At 42.9% G+C, this 17,668-nt stretch overlaps 1 pseudogene across 1 annotated transcript in view; it reads left to right on the forward strand.

Annotated features, from left to right (window-relative positions):
• Positions 1-16,862, forward strand: part of LOC103802783 — a 34,484-nt pseudogene extending 17,622 nt beyond the window's left edge. The window contains exons 5-8 of the transcript XR_624752.1: positions 4,226-4,321; positions 12,402-12,557; positions 13,230-13,293; positions 16,626-16,862. The product of XR_624752.1 is annotated as a cytoplasmic phosphatidylinositol transfer protein 1-like (transcript). The remainder of the gene's footprint in view (positions 1-4,225; positions 4,322-12,401; positions 12,558-13,229; positions 13,294-16,625) is intronic.
• Positions 16,863-17,668: the final 806 nt, after the last annotated feature.

Raw genomic sequence — 17,668 nt, forward strand, 5'->3', positions numbered from 1 at the left:
ACAGATGACAGCGAGTGTGAACAAGTGATATGGTTGTGCTTCTACTTCTTGATTCTTCTAAATGAACCACTGAGGTTTGTGAGTAAATTTGGCACTTGAACTAGATGTGAATTTTTAAAATCTCATCCCAGTAAACATTATCGATAGTCTGTTCTGGGCTTGGAAGCAAAACTGCTCTGACATAGTTACATAAAAATCCATTGCTCTGTCCAGAAAGTACACATCTAAATGAGGTATTTTATAAGAGATGGAATAGCAGAGGAGTTGGGACAAGAAGATAAGAGGAGCAGGGAGCAACAGGGGAAAAAAGTAACTGCTTCTCCCACTCCAAGGCACTGAGGGATGTTCCCTTGCAGTTCAGGGAGCCAAATTTTCTGCTCTCATGGAGAGATTCAATCTTTTTCCTTAGAAGAAATGCTCCCAATTATCTGTGTCCACATAAATACTTTTAGCCAGTGAACAGGTTGGAAATTGGTCAATTCCTGTAATCTTTGCCCAAGTAAATCTCAAAAGCAAATTAAGGGATTTTGGGGATAACTGAGGTCAGAATATGACTTCCTGAAAAGTTACACACTGAATAAACTCTATGGATCAAGTTCTCAGTTGGAGTTCTTTTGGTTTAGACCAAATTTTTCCTTCAGAAAAATGAGAGCTCCAGTTGGACCAGGTGACACAACCTGCTCCAGGATGCTGGAGCAGTGCACTGAGAGCAGCCAGTGGTCCTGGCCATGCCAATCTCAGGAGATTACAATGTCAAGGTGGAGAGTATATTTTATGCTTTTTTTGTAGAAAAAATGGATTATTCTTGGCAGTTCTTACCATAGTTACACCCCTAACACCAATTCACTGCCTCATTGCAGCCTCCTGACCACAAGTACTTGTATTGAGGCTGGTCAAAAATCCCATTTTGCAGTGAAGACAGAGCCCAACACTTTCCCAGCTGGTAATCCCTTGTGTGACAGAAAAAACCACCACAAGAGACAGTCAGGTGTTAGGGACCAAGGCCAGGCCAGAGTCCTGGCAGTGCAGGAGGCAGAGGAGTTTGTGGCTGTGGGTGAAATTGGAGTTTGAGGCTCAGTTTGTCCGGTCCAGGTTGGTTGTGGGGATTGGCCGTGAAAGTTAAATTTTGGATTAACTACACCTGAATGAAATTGGAGGCAGCAATTTAGCCTGAGAAAGGGATGAAAAATGGCAGAGGCTTGTAGACAAAACAGTGTTAAAGTTGTTGTTGACCTCCCATCATGTCATGACCTGAATTTCTGTGCTGGCTGTGGCCACCAGGAAAGGAGAAGTCACTAGCAGAGGATGTGCTAGGACTTGTCATTGTAGGTCAGGAGGGAAAGGAAGGAACTGAATTTGACTCCACGAGGACTCAGATTTCTGCAGTATCCCCTATGGGCTGTCTCTCCTGAGGTGCTGGAATCATCTGCCAGGGGATTTTATTTGTGTGTTTGTTTGGTTTTTCTGTTGTTTTTACACCAGAAGAAACTAGTGACAGTTGTAAAGAAGACTCAATTGAAACCTTTCTTCCACTTTTTGTCATTCTGTGGGTGCATTAGTCTCAACCATGCTGAGTTTTCCTTCCTCTTAGGAAGGGGAAGTATATAAATATATAAATAAATATAAAACAAAAACCCACAGCAAAAAGGACACTTCAGCCTGAATATTGCTCTTTGTTTTCCATTTGATTGTGTATCTCAATCTCAATTAATTTCTTGGCTGCCAAATGTAAAGCCTGTCCAGTTCTTTCCAATATAATATTTAATATTCTGCCTTTCTACATCATCTTCTTAAGGATACAAATTGTTCTCGCCATTCAGTTTCTGCACATTTGCAAATCCAGTTGCACAGATTGGGAGCCTTATGCTTCTTTTTGTGGCCTTTAATCTTTTTCTTTAAAACTTTTAAATTTCTCTAGTCTCTTTGATCACAACCACAATAAACTCATCCTCCCTACAGGGTTTAAGACAATCCCAGACTCTGTGGCTAGGAGAGGCAATAAGAGAATTAGAACTAAGAAAGAAATCAGTCTTGTTCTCTAATGACTTCTTATTTTCGACTGCTGATAGAATGAGAAGATTAAATGTCTAGCTGCAAATCTTGTGAGGACAATCTGAGAAGGGGAGAAGCATAAATGATTAGACAACAAGTTCTGTCAGCAAAGGGAAGTGAGAATGTAATTCAGCAAAATTCTGGAATGGAGGGAATGGTCAGAGACAGCCTCGGCAGCAAATACGGCAGCATTGAAAAGGTTGAAAAATTCCTCCTGCTTCTGACAGATTGGCAAAGGCATCTGTCACCCCCACTGCCATCTCAGCCCTTGGAAGAGAGATCTTGGGAGGTGCAGTATGTGGCTCCAGCCTGGGACAGAGCAGGGCACGTTTCTTCAGATGAGACATTGGGTAATAATCCCCATTTCAGTCCTGGCAAATGTGCAGAGATTTGCATGTGCTTAAATTGATGAGGCTTGTACCTACCCCATCCACAGTCAGAGCCTCAGCTGACCTGGTGATGACCATTTAAGAGCAATCTCCATTATTTTATACAGATTACGGTGAAATGCATCTGGTTCCAGAAATAGCTCCACTGATTTCATTGTGAGCTGCTCTGCATTGCTGAGTTTGTTCAGGAAAAAAGCAAATGAGGAAGCTTATAAAAAGTGACTTACATTATATATATAGACACAGCAGTGATTTTCAACAATGTACCAGCTCTGAGAAGGAGCACTATAGGGGAAGGACCTCTCAGCTCCAGTTCGTTCAAATAACCAGCATCATTTTTTTTGCAAAACAAGGATTGGAGAAGGAAAATCAGTACAGAAATAAAACCAGGCTGAAGTTTCTCTTTGTCAGTTCTGCTGCAGCTTCAGACACGTGAATATGTTACGTGCAGCTCAGGGACCCTTCGGTGTTGCCTATTTTATTCACTGCCGAGGCAAGTTAGAACTGTAGAGTCAAACTTCAGCCTTTTCTGTATTGAGTTATGATTTCCTGGGCAATGCTCTCCTCACCAGCTGCTGCTGTGTTCACTGGAGTCCTCTGCTCACTTGGAGAGCTCTGAATGGGCAGCCCCATTGCTTGCAGCAATAATAGGGTGGCATTCTTGTTACTGAAGAGTTGCAGGCGTTTGGTATTTTTGACTGTTCCTCTAGGATGAAATTAAGTGAAATTAAATCAACAGAGAGTTCACTGCATTTCTTTTTTAACAAAAATAAACCCCCAAAATATTTATGCTTCCTGGAAATGTCACTATAGAACATCGTGCCCCGAAGGAAAAAGCACATCATGAGCTTCTTACTGATTCTGACAGCGTATGCACAACTTCCCTGAGTTTCATGGCACTAATTCATGGCAGCCTTTTAACTCAGTGCTGTTTCCACATCTCAGAACCATGAGAGAAATGTGTTGCAGACACAGTGCAAGTCACATGGGTCACTGAGATGCCTAAATAATTCAGTTATGACACACAGATGGATCCTGTGCTGCAGCTGCAAATGTCCTGTGTTTGCAGAGCATCCACATCCATTGCCTTGCACGGAACAGGAGACTTGGGGCTCCAACCCAGGTCCTAAAGGACTGAGATAAGATGAGCTCTGTGTGTGCACAGATGGATAGGGGATGCTTGCAGCTTCCAGTGGGGCAGTTCAGCCAAAGTTTTGATTCTTGCTGTAACAGCAGCTTAGGCTGAGTGATCACAGCAAACAAACATCTGCATGTTGTTATAGTCCTTGGAGTGAAAAGGTTGGAAACACCCTGAGCCCAGGGAGTCACACACAGCCATGGACGCTAGTGCAGAGATTGGAAAGCACAGCAAAACCAATCTGAGTTGCTGACTTGACTGTTTGTAGTCAAAGTCTCCATCCAAAAAGTCCAAGGAAGAGCAGCAGTGGGAGCAGGAAGAGCTGAACGTGGTGTGTCACACTTAACAGCCTCTTGAGCTGACAGAGTGCAATGTTCCCAAAAATGTCTGTGGCATAATTCATTCAGACTTTTGTAAATCTTGCCTAGTTTGTGTGTGATCTTGAGCACACCCATTTTCTTCCCTTTGATACCTGCAGTAATCTGGAGAACGTGACAGTGTCTGTGCAGGAGCTTCAGTAGCTGTTCAGGCACGAGCCTAAAATACCTCCTGTTTCAAGTCACGGAAAACACTATAACCATCATTCCAGATGGATTTCGTGAGGGGTTTGTTCTAAAACAGCCTTGAATTTCTTTAACTCTTGCAGATTTTTGACAAAGAAGCTAAAGACCTGGAGCGAGAAGTTTGCTTCATCGACATTGCCAGTGATGAGATTCCTGAGCGCTATTACAAGGAGTCAGAGGTGAGTGAGGCTTTGGTTGTGCCCTGGGGAGAGGCTGCAGGAAAGCCTGGATAGCAACCAAACCCCTTTGTATTTTTGTCTGAATCCTGCTGGTCAGTGCTGTTGGAGAAGCTCTCAGTGAGGGCACAGACAGCAGCCTGAGCTTCTTTTTGCAGAGGATTCCTTTGGAAATGCTTCCCTGCCCTTATCAGAACACATGCTGTACCAGACCTTTGATATTCAGATGAATGAACCCGAAGTAGAAAAGGCCTTTCCTTTGAATGATAAAGCTCAATTCAAGAGTTTGCTGGTCTGAGCAGTTTTAAACATCCCTTTTGTCCTTATTTGCATCCCACCCCGACCACTGAGCCCTGCAGAGTGCCCAAGCCCAGCAAGGGACAGATGTGCTGCAGTGACAAGGAGGCTGATGCACAGTTGCTGGAAGGTGACAATGACACAAGACCAAGAGGGACTGAAGCACACTGCATACTGCAGCAGATCTGCCAAAAAGCATCAATGGCAGCAGGCGCAGTCACTCTCCGAAAATTCCCTGGGAAATTGCTCCCATGTATATTTGATGGAGCACAGCTCTTCAGAGTGTGTTTCTTCTAGGTCAATGCAATTCACTGTTTGAAATCAGCAGCCACCATGCAAAGGAAGATGAGGTCTCAGTGTTTTAATCTCAGAGTTGAAAAATGATGGCTCACAACAAGCAGCTAGAGAGGAATGATCAGATCTGTGCTCGCATTTAATTTTGGAGATATGAATTACCTCTGGAGCCAAGTCTCTATTCATAGCTGGCAGTGAGTGTGGCAGCTGCTTGACTTTACAAAACGAGACTACAGGATCATTTTTAGGCTAGAAAGTGAAGACTTGCCAATGAATATATTTCTATACTACAGGAGACATGGTTTTCAGACTAAAAAAAGTCAGGTACTTGTTACCTTCCATTTATAGATCCTACTTCAAATGTTATGTGCAGGTCACAAACCAAAATTGGGTCTGCAGTAGAATGAAAAGTAATTTTATGAGTTTCCTTAGATAATGAAACCCATCTGTTTAGTACCCAAATTGTGTAACACCTCATGGAAAGCTAATTGGGCCCATCCTGTGGTCTGAGCCCTGTGGATTCCAGCTCTGTTTGGAGTGAGCTGCTCTGGACCAGGTCAATGTTTGTCTGTGCCTTAAAGAAATGGTGTGAGATTTGCTATCTCACTCTGTGCACTTCAGGCATTTCAAACACCAAGGTAACATCCAGTTCTGCAACTTTCCTGCCTGTTTTTAATAACCTGCTACTAAGCAATAATCTCCATGTGATGAATCTCATAATACACAAAACTTGCCTTGTCTTAAGGGAGAAAAGAATTTCAGAGTCTTTGTGTTGTCGTTTCAAAGACAAATCTAGACCTGATTCCAAGCAAATTGGAATTTTATATGGGTTTGAATAACAGAAATAGCTCAGCATCTGTTGTTTTTTCTGTGCTGATGGATGATTTGTCTGTTGACTACCAAACTGTGTTTGAGAATTCACACAGAACAGTAAGAACACCTTTAGCATTTAGCTGTGCTCATGCTGTAACTGGTCGTGAATTAGTAATGGTTGAAGGTTGTGTCTCTTCCCCAGTTTACAGACTGTGGGGGTTTTATGATGCACATGAAGCCAAATTCCCATTTCTGGTGAGGCCTCTTACATAATTCAGGGACTGTGAAGAGATTTTTTATGTTTGTAATTGTAATTTCTGTCTGTTTGCAGTCAGAGCAGCATAAAAAAGTAATTCTGTGCAAATGAGAAAGGGTTTGGGTTTCCCAAATAACAGCTCCAGAGATAACTAACCCCAGTCTGTGTAAGCTTTTAAAGGGTGTTTTAGTGGCACTAATAACAACAATTCAGCTGCTTTTAGATCATGTAATCTGAACTGATACTAAGTTTAAAGATTAAAAGCAAAGTGCAATCCTAAGGATTTAACAATTAGATCCCACAGGATAAATGTCCTGACTCCCATCCAGAAAGACCAGTGAGCACAATTTTAACTTCAGGCATGTCAGTAATCTCTTCATTTCAGTGGCTCTTTCACAGGCTTAAAATAAAGCAAGTTCTGTCTCAGGGTCAGTGTGCTTAGCAGCTTCTGGAAATGAGCTTTACATTTCTTCCCATCCTGACGAAAGTGCCTCCCTCTTCAATTAAAAATACACTCCAGTTTCTAACAGCCAATGTCATTATTTAGCTGTATTGCTGCATGTAACAGAGCAACTTAAATAATTTCAGCCCTTCACACACTGCCTCAGTGCTGCTCTGGCAGAGGAATGAAGCCACTGCTCTGTCCTACCACCTGTGAGCTGAGAAACAGCTTCTCACTTGCCCTGACATGAGTCTGGTAACCAGATCTCTGCTCCTACTCACATTTTCTTTTACATAATAATGATCCAGGTATAAAAAGGCAAAATGTATAAACCATTCTCCTAAGTGTAATATTCCATTTGAATTGCACAGCTCGTTCTGACCAGTGCTGGCACTGATGAGAGGGGAAAAGTGTTCCATGGAAATGTCCTGACAGTTGAAGGGAAGTGATTGAATTCAGCTTTGTGCATATTTGCTTTTCTCTCTTCTAAATAGTCACTAGAATTGGAAAGTGAAGATTGTGGTTAGCTGGAGGCTTAAGGAGAGCTGTTGTTTCCTTGAGGAACTCTTCAAGGGAACCTCTGCCAATAATGCTGAGGAATCTCTTGAACAGAATCATCCAAGTGATTGGAACTCCCTTAGGGATGGAAGGTTTATCTGTCAGAGTGAGTGCAGGACTGAAATCACCAAGAGAAGAGAGTTTTGTGAGCTATTACAAACACTTGCAGAGTCCAACTCTGCCTTCCATGGAGGTGGATTTCTGCCCATGGCCAAGGCTGCAGGAGGTAGAACTGCAGCAATTTGGGCATCCCAATCAGATGAGTTAATTTTAACTTGATGACCATCCTCAAACTCCTTTGTGCAATATCCACCAGGACACTTAGCAGTGCTGCCACACCTTAGATCCTGGAGGTTTTACAGGCATGGACCTAAAAATCCCTAAACTTTAGGAAGTTTAAATGCGAGGTTCCAAATGGGGAAATCTTGACTCTAGGTCCAAGCTACCAGGTTTGCCTGTTTGTCTGTGAGGAAACACATGGCAAATGGGAATGTACATCAGAGTTTCCTGTTTCTGTCCAGAGAATGTACCAGGTAAGAGTAGTTGTACATTCTGTCAAGTCACTCCCTTGTGACTTTACCCTGGATGAATATGTATCACCATCCATCCTGTGCTCCCCATATAGACAGATATATTTATCTGAGTTATAGAAAAGAATAAAACAGAGCTGTGCTGAGGAGTGAGAGCCTCCAGTGAATCATTCATGAAACGAAACATTTAGCAGAGATGTGAGCTACTGAGCAAAATGTTCTGTGCAAACATATTCAAGTTCTCAGAACGAGCAGTGTTTCATTTCCTGTTTATAACAAAGCAGAGCAGAGCTGGACAAATGGAATAAACTTTTCAGGCTACCTCCAAACAGAAGGATTTTATGCAGCTGCTGCACTTTTCTCCTTCAGTTGCTCTCCCCCTTTAGCACAGCTGCTCTGCACAGGTCCAGCTCAGCAGGGTCCAGGTGCTCTTGGGGTAACCAAACCTCTCATGTTGGAGAAGGTGCTGGAGTCATCCTCAGCCCCAGGGAGTGTGGGCACAGTGTCAGCACAGCAGTTATGTGCAGGACAGAGCAAACAGCACCTTTCCCTTACTTCAGATGAGAGTTTACAGAAAGACTGGCTGGATTATCATATTTTAACACCTCAGAACTGTCCCAATATTTATAGTTCTAAAGTATTTAGCTGCCTCTTCCAGAAAATACATTTTAATGGAAATTAAAAAAAAAAAAGTCCTTAAAAATGACTCCACATAAATGTCTCTAGTAGCATCTTTACATTAACAAATCCACCCTGAGCCCTGGCTATAAAAGCTGGAATCCAAACCCTAGCAGCTCCAGCTGGTGCTGAAATGCCACATCATGGGTATTAAACCCATGAAGGATTGGTTCTGAAATTCGAGATCAAACAAAATGGTCTTCAGCTTAAAGGGGAAAAAATTGACTGTACTTCAAAAGCAGAGTAGTGGAATATATTGTAATAGGTGTCTGAAAGGATGAATCCAGGAAGGAATTAAAAGGAAGGAAGGAAGGATTTGTTTGTGGGACATTGCAGTGAGGAACAGGATGGATGTGCTTCCCCCTCTGGCAGCATGTGCAGCTCAGGGACTTTGCCCATGCTGAAATGGCCACACAGCAGCAAGTGAGTGTCAGGACAGAGGAGTGACAAGGCTGACAAAGTGTCCAGGCAAAGGAGGTGCTGCCAGCTGCAGGATTGTGTGACATCTTCCAGTCATGGCCTGTGCCATGGCAGAGCTCAGGGCAAGGATGGCCACACAGGTTTGTAGGTTTTCTGTAAACAGCACATGAATTTCATTATTTAAGTACAAAGAACAGCTCAGAATTAATCCTGAAAAGCCATTGCAACAACACAGTGCCATGTTGGTGTTTGCTTCCTGGAAAGGGGTTACAGTTCCTTGCCTGATGCCTGTGTCATCTGCAGGGCATGAGGAAAGGTGAGTAAATAAATGCTAATGCTGGCTGATAGACTCTCCAACAATAACCACATTGAGCAGCACTCGTGGTCTGTCAGAGACCCTGGGAGAGTGCTGTGTCTGAAACCATACCCAGCACACTGTGGCTTTTATTTCTCTGTAATTTTACATTTTATTCTCAGCTAAGCCCAGCTCATGGGTTATGATGTTTCTGCTTTGTTGGCAGAAGTGCTATTTTTAAATCACTCTGCACCTGGCAATAATGTATTGCAAATACAGAGGAGGTTTTGCTCCTCTAGCTAAAGGATTTGCCAGATGGGCTTTCCTAATAAATTGTGTCTGATAAAAGGACAAGAAGGTTATTTAAACAAAAAGATTTTAGCTATGCCATTACATTTAAAACAGATTGAGGATTTTGCTAGTAGATAAATTAAGGGGAAGTAGTGAGCAGACTCAGTATTCTTTGGGGTTGGCTGCTCTGGCAAGGAAGGCAGAGGTGGCCAGGAGGAAAAATAAGGCACACACAAAATCAATGATCTAAGTAACAACACAACAGTGGGAGCAGAGCAAAGCTCAGCTCACCTGGGTTGTAGTCTTGGGCAGAAGTGTTTCAAACACAAGTGCCTGGAGAAGCAGTGCTGGGCACCAGTCACATTTCTACTTGCTTTTAACAGCAGGTTATCAGCCCTGCCTCAGGTTTTGTTTTAGAAGGGCCTTATATGCCTCATTGCAAAAGGATTCCATGCTGTGCACCTTGATCTGAGCCCATGAGTGAGGCACATCATTCACTGATTTCAGTGGACTGATTTGCAGCAGGCACTGAAAGGCTAACTATGAGCAGTCCTGGTCACACCAAACTCCCTCTGGCATGGCATGGGAAAGGTGTAAATACATGCAAAAGATAGAGATGAATATAGAGATTCTTCCCCCAAATCACAGAACCATAGAACTTTAGGGGTTGGAATGGACCATACAGATCACCTAGTCCCAACCCCTATATATCTCCTCATGTGAACCATCACACAAGCAATTCCTGAGACAGAAATTGTGTCTTTCTAAAATAATCCAAGATGTTGTTAAACACCTAATATTTTAGCACCTGGGTTAGAGCCCAGTGATACTAGTTTTACTTCCAGCAGCTCATCTCTGCCCAACACTTGTGTGCTTGGAATGGATGGCCCAGAGATTGAGCTCTGGAGTTCACTTTGCTGTTATCACAGTGGATCTCAGATCCCACTGCAGAGCTCATGCACAGCCTTTGAAGCACTCAGTGAAGTCTTTAACACCTTGATCTTTGTACAGCAGTCTGGAAATCTGTTCCTCTGAGCTTTGGCTCCCATTCACCACTCTGCAGTTTTATAGTATCAATCTGGTAATGTTTTCAGCAGGGCAGGAATTTCCCTAAAAGCTCTTTGCTGTAGGTTGCCCGAAGGGTCTGTCATCACCTGGCTCTTCACTTGGAGCTGCACAGCCAATTCCTGAGTAATCACCATGTCCCTCAGGAAGAAGGGAAGGATTAAAGGACACAGAGGTGCCATCTCTGGGCACTGGTGAGGGAGTTTGCAGCTGGGAGTGGTGTCAAGGGTGAGTTGTGTTCAGAATGGTTTCCATTCTGTGTCCCCTTGGCTGCTGGTTAACCTCCCCAAACCAAACCAAGTGATCAGACTTGTTCCTGAGCAATGGTGCAGGGCAGGTATTTCATTTGGATTTGTACAGTCTCTGATTCAGATTGATTGCACTAAATCCCTTTGGACTGCACTGGAGTTAGTCCATTACAGATCTGGTTTTCTCTGAAGGGATAGAAAGTACAACACTCAGAATTATTGAAGTGTGTATGAATGTTTAATCCAGGCAATGGCTCCATCACTGTGTGTGTAAGGAACTGCAGGTCTTGCCTTATAGGAAATTATTTCCTTTGTAGAAATAGTAACTTTACCCTAGAATATTTTGCAGGAATATTTGAAGTCATATTTTCTGAAATTGTTCCATGGAACCACCTACTAGAACGTACATCTCTCTGAGTATTATGTCTGAGTTCTTCCCTTTTCCCCTTTTCTTAGTATTACTATTACATTAATTGCTTCAGGCAATGATCAATTATAAAACAGCTCCTTCAAGCAGAAAACGTGTGGCTGCACCTGAGGTCAAGCTGTGCTGAGATTGGCAGCAGAATGTGACCCTGAGCTGTGCTGTCCAGGGGGTTCTGCTCTGATATATGATGATGCTGAATTGTTTTTATGGTGATTTAACATTGAAACCTTATTACCCTGCGAGCTCAAAGTCTCCACTTAGCACAGCCTGTGTCAGCAATAAAAGCAATGACTTTCACAGGGAGGAAAGACTATCACCTCATTAGAGGTTTGCAGAGAAACTTTAATGGCAGAGCTTCAGTTTATGGACAAATCCAGAAGCCAAGTCAGGAGTTAACTAAGCCTTAGGAAACAGGAATGCTGATAGAGAAGCTCACACTGAGCGGAAAAAAAAAAATGATCAGAGTAGTCTTATCAGTTTTTTGTTAGTTTTTCTCCTGATTAACTTCCATTTAGCACCTAACTTAAGCACGTATTTAAATACATGTTGAACTGCTTTTCTAACCAGGATCTTCCCAGTTCTCAGCCTGGGGGCAGGACACAGCTCAGACTGGTGGTTCTGCTTGAGGACAGATTTTAGCAGCTCCACTAGGAATTTTCTGAAGTGACATTATTTTCAAGTTCTGAAAATCAATGCTTAACTGGAAATAATGTCTGTTGACAAGATATAATTAACAGGATTAGACATAAAGGGAAATGGAATTATACCAATATGGAAAATACCAGTGTGATAGATAAAACTGTATCTTCTGCAGATGAAATTAAACTTTAAAGATGAATTCATGTCTTTAATGGGTTTATGAAATTACGTTGTAATTTCAACACCAATTTCTTTGATTTTCCACTTCCTGAAAGAGAGACAGAATTGGAATTGATGTCTGTCCATAACTTGGTTCTAAGCAGAGAGGACTGAACTGGAGGAGATCCATACTGACCTGCTCACCTGGGTGTTCAGTTCACCTAAAACGGAAAATGGCACTGCCAGGGGCAATGTTGATGTGTCAAAGCTCCAACTGGACACGATTTCAGGAGAAGAGGCATGAGTAGAAAGTACAAGTAATTCTCACCGAGGGAGAGTGGAAAAGCAGCTCTGAAGGAGTCACATTTTTTTTTCCAAAGGCCATAAATAACCCTTGGAGTGCTCTGCACTGTAATGACTTGCAATAATGTGTTTTCCTATAGCAGCAAATGTCCCAGATGAGATGACTGTCAATGCATCTCCAAAATTATGCTGCCAGGTTTGGATTTTAGTATATCCTAGTGCTTATTTCACTCCATTTCCTATTCATTTTTCATCATATTTATTAATGTGTTTTAAGATTTTATGTCATAGCAAAACATGTTCTTTAGCAAACTGACAAACACAACTTCCCCTCTGACATTTCCCTCTCTCTTTTCTTGGTTTTGCAGGATCCCAAATATTTCAAGTCACAGAAGACTGGGAGAGGCCAATTGAAAGAAGGCTGGAGAGAGACCCACCAGCCCATTATGTGTTCCTACAAACTTGTGACTGTGAAGTTTGAAGTCTGGGGACTTCAAACCAGAGTAGAGCAATTTGTACACAAGGTCAGTGAAACAGGAGCTGTTTCTTACCCTTCACCTAAGCAGAACTTGAGCACACAGAGGAATGTAGCTATGGCTGTAGGAGCCTGGGGGCTCAGCTGAGTCTGTGTTAGGACCTCTCTCAAGGTCTGAAAGATCTGGAGCAGAGCCAAGGAGTTAATCTCTGGGTATGAGCTTGAGAAAGCCCAGAGCTGCTCAGGCCTGAGGTTGGGAAAAGCTCTCAATAGCAGTTTCAATACTGTGATAAATATAGGAGCTAATTTATAAGTATACGTAAGTACCATACACATAGCAATGATGTACAGAATTCCTTAAAAACAGGTAGTTTCCAATCAGTCTACTAAAAATTAATTAATGAATGACATAAGAGCCAAATGAAAAGATTTTTCAGAGTATTGACCTTCCACATGTTTAAAAAAACTAAGGAAAAAGAAGAGATCCAGAATGTCTAATTGCCCAAAGATTAATGGATTCTGTCCATGTTCCCAGTGGATTCCCATGCCAACATGATCCAGGGATGCAACCTCAGTGGGAGGTTGGACTGACCCTTCAGAGCCTTGGCTGAGTCTCCAGGGCATGTCTCTTAGACACAGAGCTCTCAGAGTTGAGAGACAGTGGTGTTACCTTCCTGAGGTGTTTGGTTGGTGCTGTGTCTAACCCTTTCCTCGTTGGCAGGTGGTCAGAGACATCCTCCTGATCGGGCACCGGCAGGCGTTCGCCTGGGTGGATGAGTGGTATGGTAAGTGTCCTCCAGGCTCAGCCCAAAGGGCTGATGCAGAGCTCAAGGCAGTTAACAACAGATTTCTGTTTGCTTTTGTGGCCCATCGTGCCCAGAGAGATTGTGGCTGCCCCATCCCTGGGAGTGTTCCAGGCCAGGCTGGATAGGGCTTGGAGCAGCCTGGTCTGGGGGAAGGTGTCCCATAGCAGGGGGTGGAATGAGATGATCTTTAAGGTCCTTCCAACCCATTTCTTGATTCTGTGATCTTCCTGTGAGTTGTTCATGAATGAGGTGGAGCTATGCTCAGTTTCTCTGGGACATGCAGAGCTCATTTGCAGCAGATTCTTTGTAGCCAGAGTAGGTTGGATTTAGGCAGCATCCAGGCATGGTTCTGCATCCCAACATCACTGTGGATCTGCTCCAGTGCCCTCACCCTGCTCTGCAGGCAGGTGGGAGCTGCACTGCCAGGAGTCATCTCTGTGGAGAACCTCATGAGGCTTGGAAGAAACCTTCTTACTAAGGCTGCACTAACATGCAGTCATTTCCATACTGCAAACCCCTAAGGCCTCTGAACCAGCACAATTCCAGATTTTTGGGGAAAGTTTTAAACCATTAATATGGATCGCAGTAAAGAAAAGATGGAGCTCAACATCCTTTCTGAGCATAAAGCCTACTGGGTCTGATTCAGCAGCAGCTGCATGCAAAAAGTGCTGGGGATCCATGAGCCAGCTGTGGGAATGGGCAATTCCAGGACAGAGCAATCTGAATATCAAAGCAGCCAATTACAGCACAAAATCAGCTCACAGGGTTTGTGCCTTTGCCATGTGTTTTCAGTAAGACATATCCATACCCACAGATACTTCTGGAACAGGTTCTGAGACATTCCTGTATCACAGCAGGGACTTGGGGATAAATTTAGACCCTCCTTAAGCTTCAGGAAACACTGATTTGGGCATTCATGGGGGAGTGAGACCTCTCCCATCAACCCCAGAACCACTGTGAGTGCAGTCACTGGGCACCACTGGTGCAAACTCACCTGTCCCAGTGGCTCCACAGCCCTGCACAACTGTGCTTGGAACCTGGGAACCAACTCACCGTGCTCCTCTTTTGGAAATAGAGAAAAATTTGCTGTGGAAATAACAATGTTCTTATAAATCTAATACTGCATGAAAATCTTGTGCTGTAATGATCATAAAAATACTGAAAACTGCTAAAGATATCTTCTATTCTGGGATAGCCATAAACCAGTAAGAGAATTCTGTATCCAGGGAGAGTTCTTAAGAGTTATCATGGGGTTTATTTTAGGCCTTTTTTTTACCTGAAATACAGTGATCTGTTCTTTTCCTGGGCAAAGTCAGGGAAACTGGTAACTCTAAATAAAGCAGCCTGACTGCATGTAAAAATTGAGCAGATAAATTTGCCCCAAATCTATCCAAAGTATCTGTTACAGTGAGACAGAGAATGTTAGAGGGGAGCAAAAGTGTCAGGTGCACTTTAGCAGAGTCACTGGTGATGGTGACAAATGAGTAGCCATGAAGTTCAACATACTGAGTGGGTTTAGCTCAGAAACATTTCAGCACAGAGATTCTGTTCCTGACTGAAATCACCCTGTCAAAAATGCTCTTTCCACAAATGAAATATTGTGATAAACCCACAATTATCTTGTGGGTTTTTACTGCCACAGTGAGACTTTTTGCTAAGTAATACAGTGTGTACTGTTAGAGCTTAATTGTCAGGCAAAGTACAAACCTTGAAATTCTGAGCTTGCCAAGACAGATAGGAAGAAAGACTCAGTACACAACATCAAAAGTATCAGGTTGAAAGTGTCTGTTACCATCTTTTAAAACAAAAGTTCCAGAAGGAGCTGGAGATGATGATAGTCAGCTAAACTGAATCAAAAATAATCAGCCTCAGTTACTAATCAGTGTGTTGTGTCAGGGTGTAACTGGTTATTGTTACTGGCACTGTAAGTATGAATGTGTCTTGTCAGTAAATCTACACTGGATTTAGCTTTATTATAAAGAAAATATTTTCTCAGTGTTATTTACTAATAAAGAGCATGTTCTGTGCTTGGCAAAGTGCATCCCTAGCATGTTACTGACATGGCTTGTGAGCTTGTTTTTCGTTCCAGATAACAGTAAAAGGCTAAAGTGGACGAGTTAGTGATGTTCCATGTTTCCTTTTCATCAGGATTTCAGGCTGCATTTCTTTTTTACTGATGAATTGTGGCATTGTGCAGCCAGTGTAAGAGCTGAGGTTGTATCTTTCCTTAAAAGCTGCTTGGCAAAATGGAGCAGGAGCACAGAACAAGGAGTGGTGTGATAGAGGAATTCACAGATCCCAGTGGCACATAATAAACTCAAGAAAAATGAGAGCCCCAAGAGCAGATCACAGTGTACATGACCAAAGGGGCACCCGTTTACGAGCAGCCTGTGCTAATAAAATGCTCTGTAAGTTTTATGAGTAAAAACTTGATGGCTGTTTTTATGAGGCTCTGAAGTTACCAAACCCTTGTAAAGGACAGACCAGAATCCTGGCATCCTTCTTGTTCTGACTCCTTGCTCCCCAGGGGATTTACTGAAAGCATGGGAATACTCAGAAGGGTGAGGGCACGAGTCAGTTACTGGATTTTTTATGTTCTGACTGGAATTGTGGAGTCTGGGCTGGTGTAACACAGCAGCACCTGACACTGCTGGTTGGACACCTCCAGGCAGGTCTGTGCAGTGGGAGATGGTCCTGCTGGGGGATCTGCCTCATTTGTGGGGTTTGCCTAGTTCTTGTAGTCACTGCATTGCTTGAGGCTGCACAACCATTAACACATCACTGCTCACTCACCGGGTGAGTTTCTGGAGTCCAGGCTGGGGTGGGCAGGTGAGTGTTAGTTTCTGGAGTCCAGGCTGGGGTGGGCTCTAGAGTGGTTATGACATGTACAATGCAAAGGTAACATAACATCTCTTTGCAAGTGCTGGAAAGGTAAGTAAATGTTTCTGATATTGCTGTATCTATCCTCCATCCCAAGGGATCTTCTAAAGCCTCTTTAGAAGATCGTGGCCTTTGCCAAGACCTGCACTTCAGTACTTTCTGCCTCCCTTACATTACACAGATACTCCTGAACAATTTCCACTCCTTCCTGTTCTCTGACTCCCTTTGACTTAACCTTCTTGCACCTTCCTTGGCTGACACAACTACCTTTATGAGTCAGTTTTCATAAAGCTAGTTGCTCCTTGCTTTTTTTTCAAAATCCTTTGTTGGCTTCTGCTGAAAGACTTTGTGTTCCTAGAACCTTCTTTAAAAAAAAAATCAAGTTTGCATTGAATCAATGGAAAATGCCAACAATTTTGAACTTTTTACAGATATGACTATGGATGATGTTCGAGAATACGAGAAAAATATGCATGAAAAAACCAACATTAAAGTTTGCAACCAACATTCATCTCCTGTGGATGAAATAGAGAGCCATGCCCAAGCAAGAGTATGTCCATTTTAAACATATTGCCCATCCTCAGCTATGCACCTGCACAGAACAGAGAAGAGCAACCAGCTGACCTTGCTGACCTTGCTGGAATTTTTGGGAGGTTTTGCTTCAGTAGGAAGAGAATCCTTCTCCATGAAGTGCAGTCCTGCCTTTGTTTTGCACTGATGTGAGGAAGGGTGGGTTGGGCCAATACACAGCTCCCTGTCTTCCAGGAGAACACCAGGCTCAAATTCCAGTTGGATGCACAAAGAGGAAGTTAAAAAGGAGTTTTGCCTTCTATTCTTTGACTAGTTAAAGAATGCAGGAGTTGAGAGTGTGCTTCAGTCAAAAAGCCAGGAACATGGGGAGTGGAAAACTTCTTTGGGACTGATAAAATTGTTTGTTTCACCAGGAGAAAAAATTCTAATGAATTGCTGACTCTTTTCAAAGTAATTTTAGTGCTGTCATTGAATAGCTACCAACAAGGTGGGGATTATTTTCCAAAGCTCCTAGCAGTGCTCTGTGGGGAAGGGCAGGTTTCTCTGTAGGTTCTTTGATTCCAATTCTGGAAATTTCATTAAGTATTTAATTTCCTAATTTGGGCACCACAAGCAGAAGCCTAAAATTGGAGACTGTTACTCTCTGCAAATAGAAAAGACACAGTGATCTTTGCTTTTGAAATGTCAGTATTCCTTTATTTCTACTGTCTGTGCTGTCGAACATGTCATGGTTTTACTCATGTAATCAGTGTGGGACAAGGCCTGAAGGGCTCCAAGTCTTTCCTTGGTTCTCACTCAGTGCAAACTGTCACCAGCCTGAGAAGATGTTGCCTGAGTAGTACCTGGGAAGGTAATTCTTGTGTTTGTGATGTGGCAGCTTTGCTGGCTACATGATTACTTCTTAATTGAGAATGAGTTTGGATTTTGGCTCTACACTTCAGGA

The sequence above is a fragment of the Acanthisitta chloris genome, unplaced genomic scaffold (assembly GCF_000695815.1).
Source record: "Acanthisitta chloris isolate BGI_N310 unplaced genomic scaffold, ASM69581v1 scaffold13825, whole genome shotgun sequence".
Lineage (NCBI taxonomy): Eukaryota > Metazoa > Chordata > Aves > Passeriformes > Acanthisittidae > Acanthisitta > Acanthisitta chloris.